This window comes from Taudactylus pleione, unplaced genomic scaffold (assembly GCF_031769625.1).
Source record: "Taudactylus pleione unplaced genomic scaffold, aTauple2 ptg000282l, whole genome shotgun sequence".
NCBI classification, from domain to species: Eukaryota; Metazoa; Chordata; class Amphibia; order Anura; family Myobatrachidae; genus Taudactylus; species Taudactylus pleione.
Genome location: NW_028284684.1, coordinates 6,393,427 through 6,411,757, shown reverse-complemented (window position 1 = coordinate 6,411,757; position 18,331 = coordinate 6,393,427). Strand labels below are relative to the sequence as shown.

Sequence of the window (18,331 nt, the reverse complement as noted above, 5' to 3'; positions counted from 1 at the left end):
TGAAACTTTACCCTTGTTAACTCTTTCTTCGAAGTCCATAGGGTCCACAGGAAGACATTGGGGTGTAGGTGGGACTTGGAGGACCGGACACCAACAGCAAAGCTTTTCAATCCAAGGATGCTCCGGTCCTTCCCTCTATACCACGCTCACAGCCTCGAGGCAACTCAGTTTTGTTAACAACCCCAAGGCAGGAGCAGGATAGGAGAGAAGGAAGACTGGTTTACTGAAGAATCACACTCTCACACAGAGAAAGAAACAAGTGACCAAGAGATGAAACCCATAGAAGCTGTCCTACATATCTCACATTAGAGATGCAGCCTCGTACTTGGGTGAAGCAGCTATGGATACGGCTCTTCTAGCCTCCCAGGTATCTGCTACTTCAGTAGTGGCCCGCCGTATTGTTTGGCTCCGTTCCTGGAAAGCAGATTCGGACTCTTAAGAAGGCTCTGGAATCTCTCCCTTATTTCTACTTCAGGGTCCATGGTGGGTCCACAGGAGGGAGTAAATGGACTTTAAGCAAGTCTCAACTTTTCTGTCCGTGGGATCCTTCAGCGAGGCTATAGACGGTAATGGCAAAGTAGCGCTCCTTATTAAACGGGTGACATGGGAATCCACCGCCGGTGGAGTTTCCCATTTTTTACAATGTGCCTCAGGAAAAGGATAATTAGAAGCCAACTGCTTCTGTGGCAGGAATCTCTTACTGGGCGCCTGCCAAGCCACCGCCATATGATCCGTCAACTGATCAGACAGGGGACACACCGCAGAAGCCACCTTAGTTTTTTTTAAACTAGGATACTTCAACTTAGGAGCTGGTGCCTCATCCTCAATTAGGAGAATGGCTCGCACCGCCCTAACCAGTGCTCGCACATTAATGGACGACTTGGTATCTACCTCCTGGACCGATGTGTCCGAGTCAGTGTCTTCATGAACCTCCCCATCATCTGAGGACCCCTAGGAGTCTGATAAATGCTCCGCATGCGCCATTAGTGTGCGTTTTGACGCCTTTGAAGGCATGTCATTCTGCAACATTGACTGAAAAGCAGAAGACGCGGCCGCCAAATTTTGCACTGAGTTGGAGAGCACATCCACCCTGCTCCTGCCGGCCGGGCACCAACTCAAACTGAGGTGCCTGTGGTTCGGGGGCGGGGTATAGAGGAGGATGGACCCAAGAGCATCCTGGGAGCAGCTAAAGCTTTAACTGCGTGGTGCCCGTGGATCCAGATCCAGCTATACCCCAAGGTCAACCCTGTGGAGCCTATGGACTTCGTAGAAACAGAGATAACAAAGGTAAGTTCTTACCATATCTCTTGTTAGCCCGTTTGGCTCGGAATTAGATACAATTGTGACTACCTTGGCAGCTTCCAAGAAGGTGTTCCTGCCCTCTGCATATAGTGCAAAGCCTTGGACGTCATACTTTCGGTTCTTTCGCCCTCAAGGAAAAGCCAAAGATCGGTCCTTTCCAGGCATCAGGCATTAATTAAGACCTCCAAGCTTAGGACTAAGCAGACCTGGGTTACTAGACATCCTCCTACCAAATCTGAGGACAAGCTTACAGCCTGATGAGCCGGTCCTCTCCTTCTTCAATTCGCCCAGTTTTGGCATCAAACCAAGTCAGATGCCTTACGTAAGGGAAGTCTCTCACGGATACGCCCTCTTATTCCTGAGGTGACTCCCCCTAGCATCTCTTTTGCACAGGACCTTCATGGGACCCAACCAAAGCCCTGCTGCTCCCAAAAGCCATTCAGTCCTTATTGAATTCAGGAGTAATAATTCACAAGGGGGAAGGGCTTTTACTCTACCCTTAGTTCAGAAGCCCAATGGGTCTCATCGACCTAGCCTCATCCTCAAATCTCTGAACAAGTTTATCAGGGTGCCCAGGTTTCGTATGGAAACACTCAACTCTTTTATATCTCTAGACATTCAAGACGCTTACCTACATGTACTTATAGCGCCTTCTCATCAACAATATCTCCGGTTTGTTATACTATAGTAACATTACCAATTTCAGGCTCTGCCATTCGGCATTTCAACTGCCCCTTGGGTCTTTACCAAGATCATGGCAGTTATGGCGGCCTCTCTTCATCGTCAAGGGAACCAGACTACTCCCATACTTGTATGGTCTCTTGCTGTTGGAGAGCTCCCCAGAGATTGCATCTGCAGGTAACCATTGCCTTTCTTCAAAGGCACGGTTGGCTGATCAAGTGGAAAAAGTCTTCCCTGACACGTTCTCAATGGATGGTCCATTTGGGAGCCCTCCTGGACTCCCGGATTCAGAGAATCTTCCTAACAGCAGACAAGATTTCAGCAATACAGCACAGGGTGCGCAGACTGCTACGCAATCGTTGAGTGTCAATTCACTCTGCAGTGCAGGCCTTGGGATCAGTAGTGTCAACCTTCGACACGGTGGAGTCCACCCAGTTTCACTCCAGGCCCCTACAACAACTGATACTCTCCCCATCTGTTCAAATCCCAGACAATGAGCCTCCTCTCAGAGGTTCGCCAGTCTCTAGCCTGGTGGCTACAGACATCCCATTCGGACAAGGGTCACCCCTTTTGGATCCCGAACTGGGCTCTCCTCACCACAGTCCTGTTAATATCTCTGGCTTGGCCCAGATGCCATTGGTACTCCGATCTTCACAGTCTCTCCATAGACGTTCCTCTTCAACTTCCTCTACGAGTATACCTGTTGTCTCAGGATCCATATCTACATCCAGACTTAGCCCGTCTGTCTTTAATGGCTTGGCTCTTGAGACATCCCTCCTAACGGCTAAGAGTTTCTCCAGCTCTGTTGTCCAGACCATGCTCAGAGCACGAATACCGGCCTCAGCTAGAATTTACCACAGAATATGCCATGCATTTTTCCATTGGTGTGCTCCCAGAAACTGACTCTCAAGTTATTTAAGTTTGTAGAATTCTTGCCTTTCTCCAGGCTGGATTGGATCTAGGCCTTCGCCTAGCATCTCTGAAAATGCAGGTCTCTGCTTTGTCTATCAGTTTCCAGCGCAGAATTGCTGCTATAACCGTGGTACACACCTTCTTGCAAGGTGTTCTACGTATACAACCTCCCTTTGTTCCTCCTGTGGCTCCATGAGATTTGTCAGTGGTGCTCCAAGCACTTCAGGTACCTCCATTCGAACCCCTGGAATCAGTGGATGTCAAATGGCTCACTGCGAAGACAGTTTTTTTCTGGCTATAGCATCCACCCGTAGTGCATCGGATTTAGGGGAGTTTTCATGTCGCTCCTCCTTTTTAATCTTTCATCAGGATAGGGCTGTTCTTCGAAACACTCCCAGGCTTCCTTCCCAAGGTGGTTTCATGTTTCGACCTAAATGAGGAAATTGTTGTTCCAGCCTTTCAATCACTAGACCTCTTGGCAGGTGAGGCCTCGTTTTATGTGGTCCGTGCTTTAAAGTTTTACGTGGACCGTCCTACTCCCATCAGGAAATCGGACTCCCTCTTTAAGGCGGTATTCAATTGTATCACCGTTTTACGCCGACAGGAGCTATTCAATTGTTGCTCCTGTCGGACGCGATCAGCTGCCTGCACTCCATTTCAGGTCGCAGCCCAAGGGAGGTGCGAGCTGAAATGGGCAAAGTGTGACCTGTTTGGGGACCCAAAGTGCACTTTTCATGATCGTGCCTAGCACTTTGGTCGGGGGTAGCCAATTTACGCGGCTAAACCCTACCACTTTGGGCGCAAAAAGCAGTAACAACTGAATTGCGCCCCGCTATCTCCCATAATTTTAGGCGGGAGATCTGGACCGGAAAAACAATTGAATACCGCCCTTTGTCCTGTATGGATTCCACAAGAAGGGATGGCCAGCTAACAAACAGAGCCTGGCCTTCCTGTGCCGACTACAGTATTTATTCATTCTACTCGCTCTGTGGGTCCCTCTTGAGCAGCCTGGCGTGGCGCCTCTGCTGAATAGCTATGTAAGGCGTCCACGTGATCTTCTGTCCTCATCTTTCTTGTTATTTATGCCTTTGATACATTTGCCTCTCAGGATGCTTCCTTTGGGCGTAGGGTTCTCCTCTCAGCTCAGGAGCGTTTCTGCCCTTGAGCAACTGCTTTGGGAGAACCACATTGTCTCCCTGTTGAGCCCTATGGATCCTGAAGTAGAATACTAGGGTTACTGTAAAACTTACCCTTGTTAGCTCTCTTTCTTCAAAGTCCATAGGGTCCACAGGGCACCCGCCCTGACTTACCTGGCTTCTATGGGTTTCTTCTCTTGGTCACTTGTTTCTTTCTCTGTTTGAGAGTGTGATTCTTCAGTATACCAGTCTTCCTTCTCTCCTATCCTGCTCCTGCTTTGGGCTTGTTAACAAAACTGAGTTGCCCTTTGGTTGTGGGTGGGGTATAAGGGGAAGGACCGGAGCTTCCTGGGATTGAAAAGATTTGCTGTTGGTGTCCGGTCCCCCAGGTCCCCACCTACACCCCCATTGTCTTCCTGTGGACCCTATGGATTTCGAATAAAGAGAATTAACAATGGTAAGTTTTACCCTCTCTTTTTTTAATGTGTATTTATATCTAATGAAGAATAGGGCATTATATTGGCTACACAAAATAAATCTATTGCATGTTGTATATTTATTAGGGGTGAGCGGGTTCGGTTTTACTCGGATTTACTCGAATCTTTAAACGGCATTTTATTGGCTATCGCCTTTCATGTGTTTTGGGTAGCCAATATAATAAATCCGAATTTGCGGTAAAGTGGCGATAACCGAGTAAATCCGAGTAAAACCGAGCCTGCACATCCCTAATATTTATAGAGTATATAAAGAAAAGAAAAAAAAATAATATAAACAAAAGAAAAGTTTAACTAAACTCCAAATGATATCTGACCACACTTAAGCACCAAATGAATGTCATGCAATAGCATTGAGTGAAATTGCACTTGCATGTATAAATTGAATCCTGGTCCAAGACCCATATCGTACTTTTTCCATTCACATACAGTACCATAAGGGTACATTTATAAAAGTGGAGAGGTAGGCCATAGCTCTCACCAATTGACAGTTTTTAAAGCATTAATGCTGTATACTAAAAAAAACGATTCAATAACTTTTGAGTCAATTAAGTATCTACAAATCATTCAGAAGAACACATAAGATACAACTAATGCTAAAACAAGTAAAAACATGTAAATAAATTATATATATTATTACTATCTTGCAATATCGTGTCTGGCACTCCAAACAAAAAGCAACTTAGCTGCAGACGGTGCCTTCACATAAATTCTTATTTATGTGAACATTACTATCTTGTATATGTTCAATAGAAATAATCAGTATGTCCAACTGGGAGCAGTGATTGCGCAGAGCGAAAAAAATTGTGAGTCCCAGGGACCCCTCGCTTTCAAAAATTGGGGTCCTATTCCATGATTTCTGGGTCCCATTACATATTATGAGTGCAAGCAGCCTTTGGGACAGGGCTGGGGGCAGGTTGCAGTTGGGGTAGAGATGATTAAGGGCAAGCAGCAGATGGGGTAGAGCTTGGGGGTAAAGATGGAGAAGTTGGGGTAGAGCTGGGGGTATAGGGGAGTAAGGGCAAACTGCTGGGGTTAGGGACGGGGTGACTGTATACAGAAGTTACAACACTGCTGGAGAGCACGGAGGGGCTATGGGCAGGTAGTTTTTTGGGTTATGAGAGGGAAAGTGTAAATAGCTGCGGAAGTACTGGGTACAGGGAGGAGGTTAGGGGTAGACAGTGCTGGCGGTAGGGAGGGGGTGAGGGTAGATAGCAGCTGGGGCAGTACTGGGGGAAGGAGGTGGTTAGGGGCAGGCAGTTCTTGGGGTAGGTTGGGAGTAAGAGATAGCAGCTGGTGCAGTACTGAGGGGCAAGAAGGGGTTGGGGCAGACAGTGCTGAGGGCAAGGAGGTGGTAAAGGTAGATAGCAGCTTCTGCAGTACTGGGGGCCAAGGAGAGATTAAGGGCAGACAGTGCTGGGGGTAGTTATGGGGTCAGGGTAGATAAAAAGGTAGTATTAGTAGCAGCAGCAGCTGACCCCCACCCCACCCCTACATTGTTTGCTAAATGTACCCCCTTTTGGCTGCCCGCCTGCCATTCTTCACTGTTAGCAGCAGCAGTGCCAGCAACCGCAGAAAGTTATGCTCAGCCCCCTCACCTGCCACAGTACAGCCACATAACCCGTAGCACAAAACCAACCCCCACCTGCTTATTAAGAGTCCTCCCACCAGTTGCCAGGGCCGTCTTTCCACCAGGGCGGTCATCCTGCTGGGTGCCGGGGCCGCCCTCCCGGTGGGGCGGGGTCGCCATCTCTTGCCGGGGGCCGGGGCCATCATCATGCTAGATCAATCTTCCCGCCGGGTGCCACGGCCGTCCATTATGCTGGGGTTGTCCTCCCGCCAGGTTCTGGGGCCGTCCTCCCGCCGGGGGTGGCGGCCCTCACCGTGCCGGAGCCATCTTCCTGCCGGGCTCCACGGCCGTCATCATACTCTGGCTGTCCTCCCACCGGGTACTGCAGCATCAAGGTAAGGCGCTGAAGAGTGCTTGCTCCACCTCCACTTTCTATATTCATCCCTGGCCGGGCCAGGGAGACATGAGTCATGTGATCAGGACGGCAAATAGAAAGTATGGTGGTCGCTCACATCTGCTTAATGACATTGCTCAGGTACTTGTAAAGGGCGGGGTTTACACTGAACCACAGAAAAAAGATTCCCTCCAGCACACTGCAGCAATATTAGCAAAAATACTTGAATCCTACATGATAATAGAAATTCAGAGGTATTGGTTGCATACATTTGTAAATATGTATGCATGAAGGGAGCCAGCATTGGGAGGATGTGCTGGTCCGTATAGTGCCATTTGGAGGTTTTTGGGGTACCTCCTAGGTGAGTCATCTCTCAGCTTATACATGTGCTGTTATTATGCAGTACATTAATTGTAATTGTATGACCCATAGTGGGTGCTACTATTTTGTAGCAATAATTATTTTGGGGTGAGCGTTTGGGCGTGGGGCCCCCAGAGTGGCTCTGGCTGGGCCTTTTCCAGGGCATCACCACATAATTCACATAGATATTTTTTCATCACCTTTCCATGTGTTTGTTTATTATTTATGTAATTTGAATTCTTATTATATTAACACTTATTGATTATCTTGACACATCTATACTTTACACTTCACTATCACCTTTCTTCCATTTTTCGTGTGATATCCTAGGAGTGGTCTATGGCTGGATTCTTTTGGGCTGCTCTGCGCCTCGGACGTGAACCCCTTAATGTTAGGTACGCCGGTATAGAGGAGCCTTGACGTTGGCCCGACGCTTAATAATATATTTGCAAATGTATGCAATTAATACCTCTAAATTTCTATTATCATGTAGGATTCAAGTATTTTTGCTAATATTGCTGCAGTGTGCTGGAGGGAATCTTTTTTTTTTTTTCTGTGGTTCATATGATCAGGAGCCAGGGAAGGGCTCAGCGGAGAGCGTCCCTGGGTACTCACCCATTCTGCAAAAGTGTGTCCCCAGTCCTCATTATCGGGTAAAAGGGAGGCATAGCAAATGAGTAAATCGTCTGTATACATGTCCTGGATGGATGGAAAAAAGTTTTCCAGTGTCTGTGCACACTGATTAAAAGGTATCCATGTACAATGCCAGCAATTTACCTGCATTTCGTTTGCAGTACAGGTTAACAAGCCTCCTTAGGGTCGAATTCAATTAGGTGCGAAATGTCGCGATCGGCAAAAAGCATTCCCTCAGTTTTGATGCAATCTTTTTGTGTACTTTCTCGATGTGTGCTCCCTCTTTTCACCCTATTCAATTGCAAAACACGTGAAAACGCATGTGTGCTAAAACTGTGAATAGTGAAACTAGCAAAGTATAGTATCTTTTGAGGAACTCGGGGCCTAATTCAGAGCCGGACGCTCTGACAGAGCGCTCGCTCTGAATCAGGGCCAACCTTCTGCTTTTTAGAGCGGCCTCCTGGCCGCTCGCATAGCTGTGGGTTACCACCCACAGCTATAGTGAGCGGCCAGGAAGATGGTCGCGATGGTCTTGACCATCGGGCTTGCGACGAGACCCTTGTGGTAGGGTCTCGTCTGCCGCAAGCACTCCCACTGACATCACTCGTGATGTCAGTGGGGCCGGCCCCAGACGGTAGGCGTTCCCGTGGGAACGCCTCCGTCTGGGCAGCCACGTCCCCGGGCCGCCCACCAAAGGGGGCGTGCTGTCACTCAACATCGACAGCACGCCCCCTTTGGTACGAGATCCGGAGTGACGGATTGCCCGTCGCTATCTGGGTCTCGCGCATGCGCACGACAGAGCCGGCTCCGCTGTGCGCTTGCGCACTGGGCCACCATCGACCCGCTTGCGAGCACATAGCGCTTGCGAGCGGGTCTGAATCAGGCCCTCAGTCTGTACCTCATAAAAAGCCTAACTCACACTGGAGATCAATATAGAAGTATTTTTAATAGCTCTAATAAAAGTATTTTGGGTTCTTAAATTGAGTCAAATGGCTGTTGTATGCATATTTGCGTAAGTGTTGAAAAATTATATAAAGCAATTTCTTTTGGAAAAAAATTATAGTTGTAGTTAAATTGGGGGTACTTTAAAATGGGTGTTAGTATATTTTTGTGACTATAAAGTGCAGTTTTAAAAATTTTTAAAAGTACACCTGCAAACCTGTCCGATCCATACAGCCCCCCAAAATACTTGACACAGTACTTTAAAACCATTTTCCAACACTTTTCCATTTTCACCCCAAAATTACATGTCATTATTATGGGGAATTAAGCTAATTTTTTTTTGCCTATTTAATCATTACAGGGGTGTCCAAAGGGTTCTGAACCAAGTCCCCACATTTTTTGCAGAAAATAGGGATTTTTCTAATTTTTTTCACCTACTCTGAAGTGGTGAAAACTTTTTGCCGGTTTCTGCCTATGGAGTTTTCGCAAGTGCTCATACACCTGAATTTGAATTGCGTGATACCCTGGTATGCGTGAAAAGATTGCATCGGCGAACGCTTTTCGCCAAACGCAACTTTTTGCACCTAATTGAGTTCAGCCCATAATAAGGTAACATCAGTGCTGTGAGCCAGAGCGGTAATCCCCTGTTTATGCAACCGAATGTTTGTTCGCTGTCGAGCGGTCTCCTTGCAGCTTACTCTCACCGCTGGGTCCCTCTGGCTTTATTGAAAAGGCGGCTGAAGAGGGTTGTTTGTAAGTTACAGCTGTGATCCGCGTTATATGAGGAGTCAGGAGTAGATGTGATACTGCAGTGTCCTCATATGAGCTTGAAAAAGTCCAAAGATTTGGACGAAACGCGTTGCTGCCCTATTGCTTTCTTAATTTGTCCAACGGAGTGAAGGAGGCATAACACCACTAACAGCCGGAGTGAGGGACTTGTGATCAGCGAGGATGCTTAGTCTCGCTGCTGGGTCCCGCCGGCTTTATTGATGAGGTTTTTTCAATGTGTCAGTGCAAACTGATTTAAAGGTATCCATGTACAGCCATGGCCAAAAATTTTGAGAATGATACAAGTATTGGTTTTCACAAAGTCTGCTGCTTCAGTTTTTATGATGGCAGTTTGCATATACTCCAGAATGTCATGAAGAGTAATCAGATGAATTGCTATTACTTGCAAAGTCCCTCTTTGCTATGACAATGAACTTAATCCTAAAATTTCCACTGCATTTGAGCCCTGACACAAAAGGACCAGCTGACATAATTTCAGTGATTCTCTTGTTAACACAGGTGAGAGTGTTGGCGAGGACAAGGCTGGAGATCACTCTGTCATTTTGATTGAGTTAGAACAACAGACTGTAAGCTTCAAAAGGAGGGTGGAGCTTGAAATCATTGTTCTTCATCTGTTAACCATGGTTACCTGCAAGGAACATTTGCAGTCATCATTGTTTTGCTCAAAAAGGGTTTCACAGGCAAGGATATTGCTGCTAGTAAGATTGCAGCAAGATCAACCAATCATCGGATCATCAAGAACTTTCAATAGTTGTGAAGAAGGCTTCAGGGCTCCCAAGAACATCCAGCTAGCGACAGAACCGTCTACTAAAGTTGATTCAGCTGCGAGATCAGGGCCCCACCAGTGCAGAGCTGGCACAGGAATGGCAACAGGCAGGTGTGAGTGCATCTTCATGAACAGTGAGGCGAAGACTTTTGGAGGATTGCCTGGTGTAAAGAAGGACAGCAAAGAAGCCATTTCTCTCCAGGAAAAACATCAGAGACAGACTGATATTCTCCAAAAGGTACATTGATTGGACTGCTGAGGACTGGGGTAAAGTTATTTTCTCTAATGAATTCCCTTTCAGACTGTTTGGGGAATCTAGAAAAATGCTTGTCCGGAGAAGGAAAGGTGAGCGCTACCATCAGTCCTGTGCCATGCCAACAGTAAAGCGTCCTGAGACCATGTGTGGGGTTGCTTCTCAGCCAAGGGAGTGGGCTCACTCACAATTTTGCCTAAGAACACAGCCATGAATAAAGAATGGTACCAAAACATCCTCCAAGAACAACTTCTCCAAACAATCCAAGAAAAGTTTGGTGACAAACAATGCCTTTTCCAGCAGGTTGGAGTACCTTGTCATAAGGCAAAAGTGATAATTAAGTGGCTCAGGGAACAAAATTTTGGGTCCATGGGCAGGAAACTCCCCAGACCTTAATCCCATTAAGAACTTGTGGTCAATTTTCAAGAGGCAGGTGGACAAACAAAAACCCACAAATTCTGACAAACTCCAAGCATTGATTAGGCAAGAATGGGCAGCCATCAGTCAGTATGTGGCCCAGAAGTTGATTGACAGCATACCAGGGCATATTGCAGAGGTCTTGAAAAAGAACGGTCAACACTGTAAATTTCTACTTCAGGGTCCATAGGGGATCCACGGGGTTGACCTTGGGGGTATAGCTGGGTCTGGATCCATGGGCACCACGCAGTTAAAACTTTAGCTGCTCCCAGGATACACTTGGGTCCATCCTCCTCTATACCCCGCCCCTGAGCCACAGGCACCTCCGTTTTAGTTGGTGCCAGAGTTAGTTTAATTTAACTATTTTACTCGGCAGCGACGGACTGTCTATACAGACGTCCAAGCTGCTGCTCCTTCTCCCCGCTGGCGCCGCGACGCCAGTGCCTATCTGGGGATCGCGGTGGGACCCCAGAGCCTGTACTAGCAGGGCTCAGGGGCTTTCCCTGGACTGCTGCCGGAGACGCCGGGGAGAATAAGGTAAGCCGCGAGTCGCTGATTAGCGGCGGCTCGCGGGTTCCTCTAAATGCAGTCCGATGCCCCCGGTTCCTAGGGACAGACCGGGGGTGCTAGCGGTGGCGGCGGGCTCCCCCTCCTCGGAGGCATACCCTGTGAGACCACTAGACCACCAGGGTAAAATACGCGGCAAGCCGGCAACCCTGGGGTTAATAGCTAGCGAGGGGAGGAAGCCTTCCCTGTTTAGCGGCTCCTCCCCTCAGCTCAGCGCGCCTTTCAACACGCAGTCTTTCGTCCCTGAGCTGCAGATTACTCGGCCCCTCCTCCTCTGAGGTCTCTGGCGGCCATTTTCTCTAGGTGGCAGTGCTGATCTCTCAGGGAGCATGCGGACCGGTCCCCCTGTGTACCTCTCCCCCGCTAAAGGACAGTATACACAGCGCTATAGCCCTCCCAGACACGGAATCTATGCGGTTGAGTGTAGTGAAAGGTGCAGTGAGTATTATCTTCCTGCATGGTATGTGACTTTTGCTAGTGCTGCCTGTCTGTGCTTATTCCACTTGCTGTCAGCTTATATCTATCCCTTTCCTTCTCCTATAAGGCCCTACAGGTATGTGGGGGTGTTTTTCTACAAACCTCACCTATATAAATCAAGTATTGGTGTGGTCAGTCACATACAGTTGTATACCATCCCCCATTCCCCAGGTGTCCCGCAATTATTGCAGAGTCCCCCCGGGTCCCAGCCTGTTGGTCATTATGCGGGGTTACCTATGTATGTACAGTCTACCCCTGTGACGCAGCAGTCTGTGGTGCCTTTTCAGGACCCTAGGGCGGCTCCCCCTCCATGGGTGGATATGCTCTCCAACTCTGTCCAGAGTTTGGCGGCCACGTCTTCGGCTTTTCAGTCGATGCTGCAGAGTGACATACCTTCAAGGAAGTCTGAACGCACTATAATGGCACAAGCCACGCATTTCACGGACACTGAGGTGTCCTCAGATGATGGGGAGATGCATGACGACATCAACTCGGACATATCGGTCCAGGAGGTGGATACTAAGTCCTCCATCAATGTGCGGGCTCTGGTTAGGGCGGTGTGAGCCATTCTTCAAATAGAGGATGAGGCACCAGCCCCTAAGTCTACGTACCCTATTTTTAAAAAGGCTAAGGTGACTTCTGTGGTGTTCCCCCTGTCTGATCAATTGACGGATCATATGGCGGTGGCTTGGCAGGCGCCCAGTAAGAGATTCCAGCCACAGAATTGGTTGGCGTCTAATTATCCATTTCCTGAGGTGCATTGTAAAAAATGGGAAATTCCACCGGCGGTGGATTCCCATGTCACTCGCTTAATCAGGAGCGCTACTTTGCCATTACCGTCTATATCCTCGCTGAAGGATCCCACAGACAGGAAGATTGAGACTTGCCTAAAGTCCGTTTACTCTCTCTCAGGGGCAGTAGCCCGGCCGTCCATGGCCATCTCCTGGGTGTCAAAGGCCATTGAGGGTTGGGCCAATGCATTAGAGGATACTTTTCCAGACGATGCTCCGGATGTCCAGAGAGCGATGTTCGGACAGATGAGAGATGCTGCTTCCTACATTGGAGAAGCAACTTTTGATGCTAGTCTGCTGACTTCTAGGGTTTCGGCGGCAGCAGTGTCTGCTCGCTGATCCTTGTGGTTGAGGTCCTGGAGAGCAGACGCTGATTCAAAGAAAGGCCTGGAGGCCTTACCCTTTAATGGAGAATTACTATTTGGTCCGGACTTGGACAAGATAGTAGATACCCTGGCGAAATCTAAGTCCGCTTTCCTCCCTTCAGCTACAACACCGGCTAGAGTTCGGAGCTCGGCCTTTCGCTCTTTTCGGGTTCAGGGCAAGGCAAAAGGTCAGTCCTTCCCGAGGCAGTCTGCAGCTAAGACCGCCTCTAAACCCAAGAAGCAAGCCTGGAGTGCTAGGCGCCCTTCTTCCAAGCAAGAAGATAAGCCTTCTGCCCCCCTCAGAGTGGGAGGCCGACTTCTTCAATTCGCCCAGTGCTGGCACAATACCACCACAGATGCCTGGGTTCGAGAACTGGTCTCCCAGGGGTACGCCCTGTCTTTTCGGCACAGACCACCCCACCAGTTTTTCTGCACAAGTCCTTCGTAGGACACCACCAAGACTTTACAGATTCAGGTAGCTATAGAGTCTTTGCTGACGGCAGGGGTCATTGTGCCCGTACTACAGTCTCAACGTGGGATGGGATACTACTCTACGCTGTTTCTGTCTCATCGCCCCATCCTCAGTTTGAAGTCTCTGAACAAGTTCCTCAGAGTTCCCAAGTTCAGGATGGAAACTTTACGTTCCATCATTCTGTCGATGGAACCAGGGGATTACATGGTCTCCCTGGACATCCAGGACTCCTACCTCCATGTTTCTATAGCAACTTCACACCAGCGGTATCTGAGGTTCGCTATATTACACCATCTTTACCAGTTAAGAGCTCTACCTTTTGGCCTCTCCACGGCCCCAAGGGTATTCACCAAAGTGATTGCGGTTATGGCTGAACATCCTTCGGAGCCAGGGTATACGGCTGCTACCATATCTGGACGACCTCCTCTTGCTGGCGAGCTCCCCGGAGGTACTGCTCCATCATCTCCACCTGACGATCGCTTGTCTACAAACGCACGGGTGGTTGATAAATTGGGGAAAGTCCTCCCTGATTCTATCTTAGCGGATGGTTCATTTGGGGGCCCTGCTAGACTCTCGTCAGCAAAGGATCTTTCTGACTCCGGAAAAGGTCTCCTCCCTACAGCTGCGGAGACACAGTTGCCTGAGCAGCGGTCAAGTGTCGGTACACTCAGCGATGAGAGTTCTGGGGTCCATAGTGTCGGAATTCGACATGGTGCAATTCGCCCAGTTCCATTCCAGGTTCTATCGGAATGGAACAGGTTACCACACAGGATCCGGTCTCAGATGCTGGTGTTGTCCCCGGAAGTACGTCTGTCCTTAGCATGGTGGCTTCAGACAGCTCATCTTCTCGAAGGGCGCCCCTTTTGGATCCCGGACTGGGTTCTGCTCACGACAGATGCCAGTCTTCGGGGTTTGGGGGCGGTAACAGGCTCCTTGTCACTTCAGGGCCGCTGGTCTGTGGAGGAAGCGTCTCTCCCCATCAATATTCTGGAGCTGAGGGCTGTGTACAGGGCCCTTCAGTCGTCCGGCACCGCTCTTCAAGGAAGGGCAGTACAGGTGCAATGCGACAACGCCACCACGGTGGCGTACATCAATCACCAGGGAGGAGCTAGCAGCAGACTTGCGATGGTGGAAGTGTCCCGCATCCTAACTTGGGTGGAGTGCTACCTTCCAGCGATCTCGGCAGTCTTCATTCCCGGAGTCCTCAATCTGGAAGCGGACTACCTCAGCCGTTACGACGTGCATCCCGGGGAATGGTCGCTTCATGTAGAGGTATTCCAACTACTCGTGGATAAATTTGGATTGCCGGAGCTGGACCTGATGGCCTCCCGTCACAATTGCAAGTTTGCCGTGTACGGGTCCAGGACAAGGGACGCCGGCGCCATTTTTTTGAACGCACTGTCGGTGAAGTGGACGTTTCAGCTGGCATATCTATTTCCTCCGATATCCCTGCTACCTCTGGTCCTGCGCAAGTTCAAGCAGGGCGGAGGCACACTGATTCTGGTGGCCACTGCGTGGTCAAGACGTCCTTGGTACTCCAACCTGCGGAGCCTGTCCACCGACGCTCCATACCTTCTTCCTCAGCGGCGGGACCTGTTATCTCAAGGGCCTTGCCTTTACCTGGACCTTGGTCGGCTGTCTTTGTTGGCTGTACAGTGTCATAAATATACCTGGCTTTTGTTTGCAGTACAGGTTAACAAGCCGCCTTAGGGTCCCATCAGTGTTGTGAGCCAGAGTGGTAATTCCGTGTTTATACAACCTGCAACGGCCGTCAGTTGTTTGTCCGCTATGGAGCTCAGGGCCTGATTCAGAGCCGCTCGTTCTGAATCAGGGCCGGGCTTTTTTTTTTCTTGGCCGCTCGTCTAGCTGTGGGTAACCACCATGATGGTCAAGAACATCACGACCATCGTGCTTGCGACGACACCCTTGTTGTAGGGTCTCGTTCGCCGCAAGCCCCAGAGAGCTTTCGGCTCTAAAAAAGCCGGAAGCTCTCCACTGACATCACTTGTGATGTCAGTGGGGCCGCCCCCAAACTGCAGGCGTTCACATGGGAATGCCTCCGTTTGGGCAGCCACCCCCTCGGCCCGCTCCCCAAAGGGGGCGAGCTGTCACTCAACATCGACAGCTCGCCCCCTTTGGTGCAAGACCCGGAGCGACGGAGTGCCCATCGCTAGCCGGGTTTCACGCATGCGCATGACGGAGCCGGTTCCGTCGTGCGCATGCGCTGTGGGCCACCATTGACCCGGTTGCGAGCTCTCAGCGCTTGCGACTGGGTCTGAATCAGGCCCTCAGTCTCCTTGCAGCTTACTCTCGACCCGCTGGTTCCTGCTGGCTTTATTGATAAGGTGGCTGAAGAGGGTTGTTTTTTTAGTTACCACTGTGATCCACATTATATCAGGAGTCGGCAGTAGATATATCAGGAGTTTAGCATTAGTTTATTGATGTGAGGTTTATTGGATCTAGCATTCATTGTGTATCTTGTGTATCCTTTTGAATGATTTGTAGATACAATTACTGTTGAGTCAATTAAGTATTGTTTTTTTTTAGTATATAGTATACGGCATTAATGCTTTATCTAATAAACTATATAGACTGTCAATTGGTGGCTGTTTTTATATCCAGCGCAGTTTTTTTTTTTTCAGATTTTTTTTTATTTCTGTGGAATTAGAAATTTTCTCCTTAATTTTACTGCATCAGAATTGTTTTGGAGTATTGGTGGTTTCAGGCGCTGGAGGGATTTGTTTGAGTTACAGGGAAGGCCATAGCAGCTAACCAGATTTAAGCTATCAATTCTCTGGTATATTCTATTTTGATTAATTGTTATGGGCAACACCTCCACTTTTGTTAACCTGCACTTTAGTAAATTTGCTCTATAGTTTGTTTACTGTAACACCTTTTTTTATTCAGTCACTGATCAGGGTGCACAATAAAGGACTCATTTAGAGTTTGCTATGTGTTTACTTGCACTTGGGGGCATATTCAGTTAGGAGCGGGGTACACCGTACAGGGATAAGCTCCAGGTTTGATACCTGGAGCTAATTAATTATTCAGAATTTTCCTTTTGCAGTAAACCCTGGGGTAACGTGCGGTAACCTCCCTAACCATGTCACCATGTAATCTACCTCACTCCACAATTCTCACTTTTGCTACCTGCCCCTAGCTCGCTTTACACTGACCCACTCCTGCTGATGTCCATTTGTCTCTCCCCTCCCTTTATTTCTCATTACCTATTTCTCTTGCACACCAGCTACATTGTACACCTCCTCCTTGAGCTCTCCGCGAGCGCTCGCAAGCGGGTCGATAGTGGCCCAGTGCGCAGTCGCACGATGGAGCCGGCTCCGTCGTGCGCATGCGTGAGACCCAGATAGCGACGTGGAAACCGTCACTCTGGGTCTCGTACCAAAGGGGGCGTGCTGTCGATGTTGAGTAAGAGCACGCCCCCTTTGGTGGGCGTGCCGGGGCGTGGCTGCCCAGACGGAGGCATTCCCATGGGAACGCCTAACGTCTGGGGCCGGCCCCACTGACATCACAAATGGTGTAAGTGGGAGTGCTTTCGGCTCTGTTTGAACCGAAAGCCCTCCAGGGCTTGCGGCAATGAGACCCTACCACAAGGGTATCCTCGCAAGCCTGATGGTCGCGATGGTCTTGACCATCGCGACCATCTTCCTGGCCGCTCGCTATAGCTGTGGGTGGTCACCCACAGCTTAACGAGCGGCCAGGAGGCGGCTCTAAAGATCAAGAAGGACTGCCCTGATTCAGAGCGAGTGCTCTGTCAGAGCGTCCGGCTCTGAATCCAGGGCCTCTGGGCCTGATTCAGACCCACTCGCGAGCACTGAGCGCTCGCAAGCGGGTCGATGGTGCCCTAGTGCGCATGTGCACGACGGAGGGAGCTCCGTTGTGCGCATGTGCGAGACCCGGGGAGCGACGGGGAAGCCGTCGCTCCAGGTCTCGCACCAAAGGGGGCGTGCTGTCGATGTTGATTGACAGCACGCCCCCTTTGATGGGCGTGCCGGGGCGTGGCTGCCAGATAGAGCCAAAATCACTCCAGGGCTTGCGGTCACCGAGATCCTACCGCAGGGTCTCGTCCCAAGCCCGATGGTCGCGATGGTTGTAACCCACAGCTATGTGAGCTTCCAAGAGGCCGCTCCAAGTTTAGGTAGGAGGGCCCTGATTCAGAGCGAGCGCTCTGGTCAGAGCGTCTGGCTCTTAATCAGGCCCTCTGTCCCCAAGCTCCACTAATTTGTTTTTGTAGTTTCTTCAGATTTCCTAGGCCTGTTATCTGCAGCCACATGTAATAGCTGCAGGTTTCAGCTTACTCTTAATATTTCCATTGCACCCCTTGCATCAGTGGCTGTATTGAGATTTGTAGTGCTATGTTACTTGTCTACTGTACTGTTTTACTCTGTATTGTCTTATTATTTTACCCTCTGTACAGTGCTGCGGACCACTTGTGGCGCTTTACAAATAAAGTTTAATAATCTATTAATTCCATGCAAAATGCTGGAATCTATGGGTTTCTCCACATATTAAAACCCAGAGGCTGCATTTAACATAGATTTTTCCTTGTAGCTTATGAGACTGCAAGGAATAACTCAGCATTACGCACGGGGATGCGGGACCTAAATGAATAGGTCCAGACTGACTAATTGGATATGCCCCTTGGTAACTTTACATAAAATTTTTAACACTGCACATGTGCGTGCACAACTTGTGCCTGTATTTTTGGTTGCACTTTTGGCCCTTGTGCTTAGAAAGGCAGATTAGAGGCTATCACATACAAGTGCAACACAACTTTGAATTGCCTCCTATTTTGGACTACATGCATATTTTTTGCTTGTACTTAATCTGGGTGCAAGGTTACAATTTGATGATGACTGACATAATTTTACTTTAGACACACCTATTCTTTATAATTATTACTTGTATTTTAGGATGCTGCTAAACCACAAGTGTTCATATGCCACTCTGCTTATATTAAAAAGACACTTTCTTCTTCCTGCACTAGGGAGC

At 49.0% G+C, this 18,331-nt stretch overlaps 1 protein-coding gene across 1 annotated transcript in view; it reads left to right on the top strand.

Moving 5' to 3' along the window:
- PIWIL1 (piwi like RNA-mediated gene silencing 1) overlaps positions 1 to 18,331 on the top strand; it is a 414,830-nt gene that overhangs the window by 68,833 nt on the left and 327,666 nt on the right. The window lies entirely within an intron of this gene.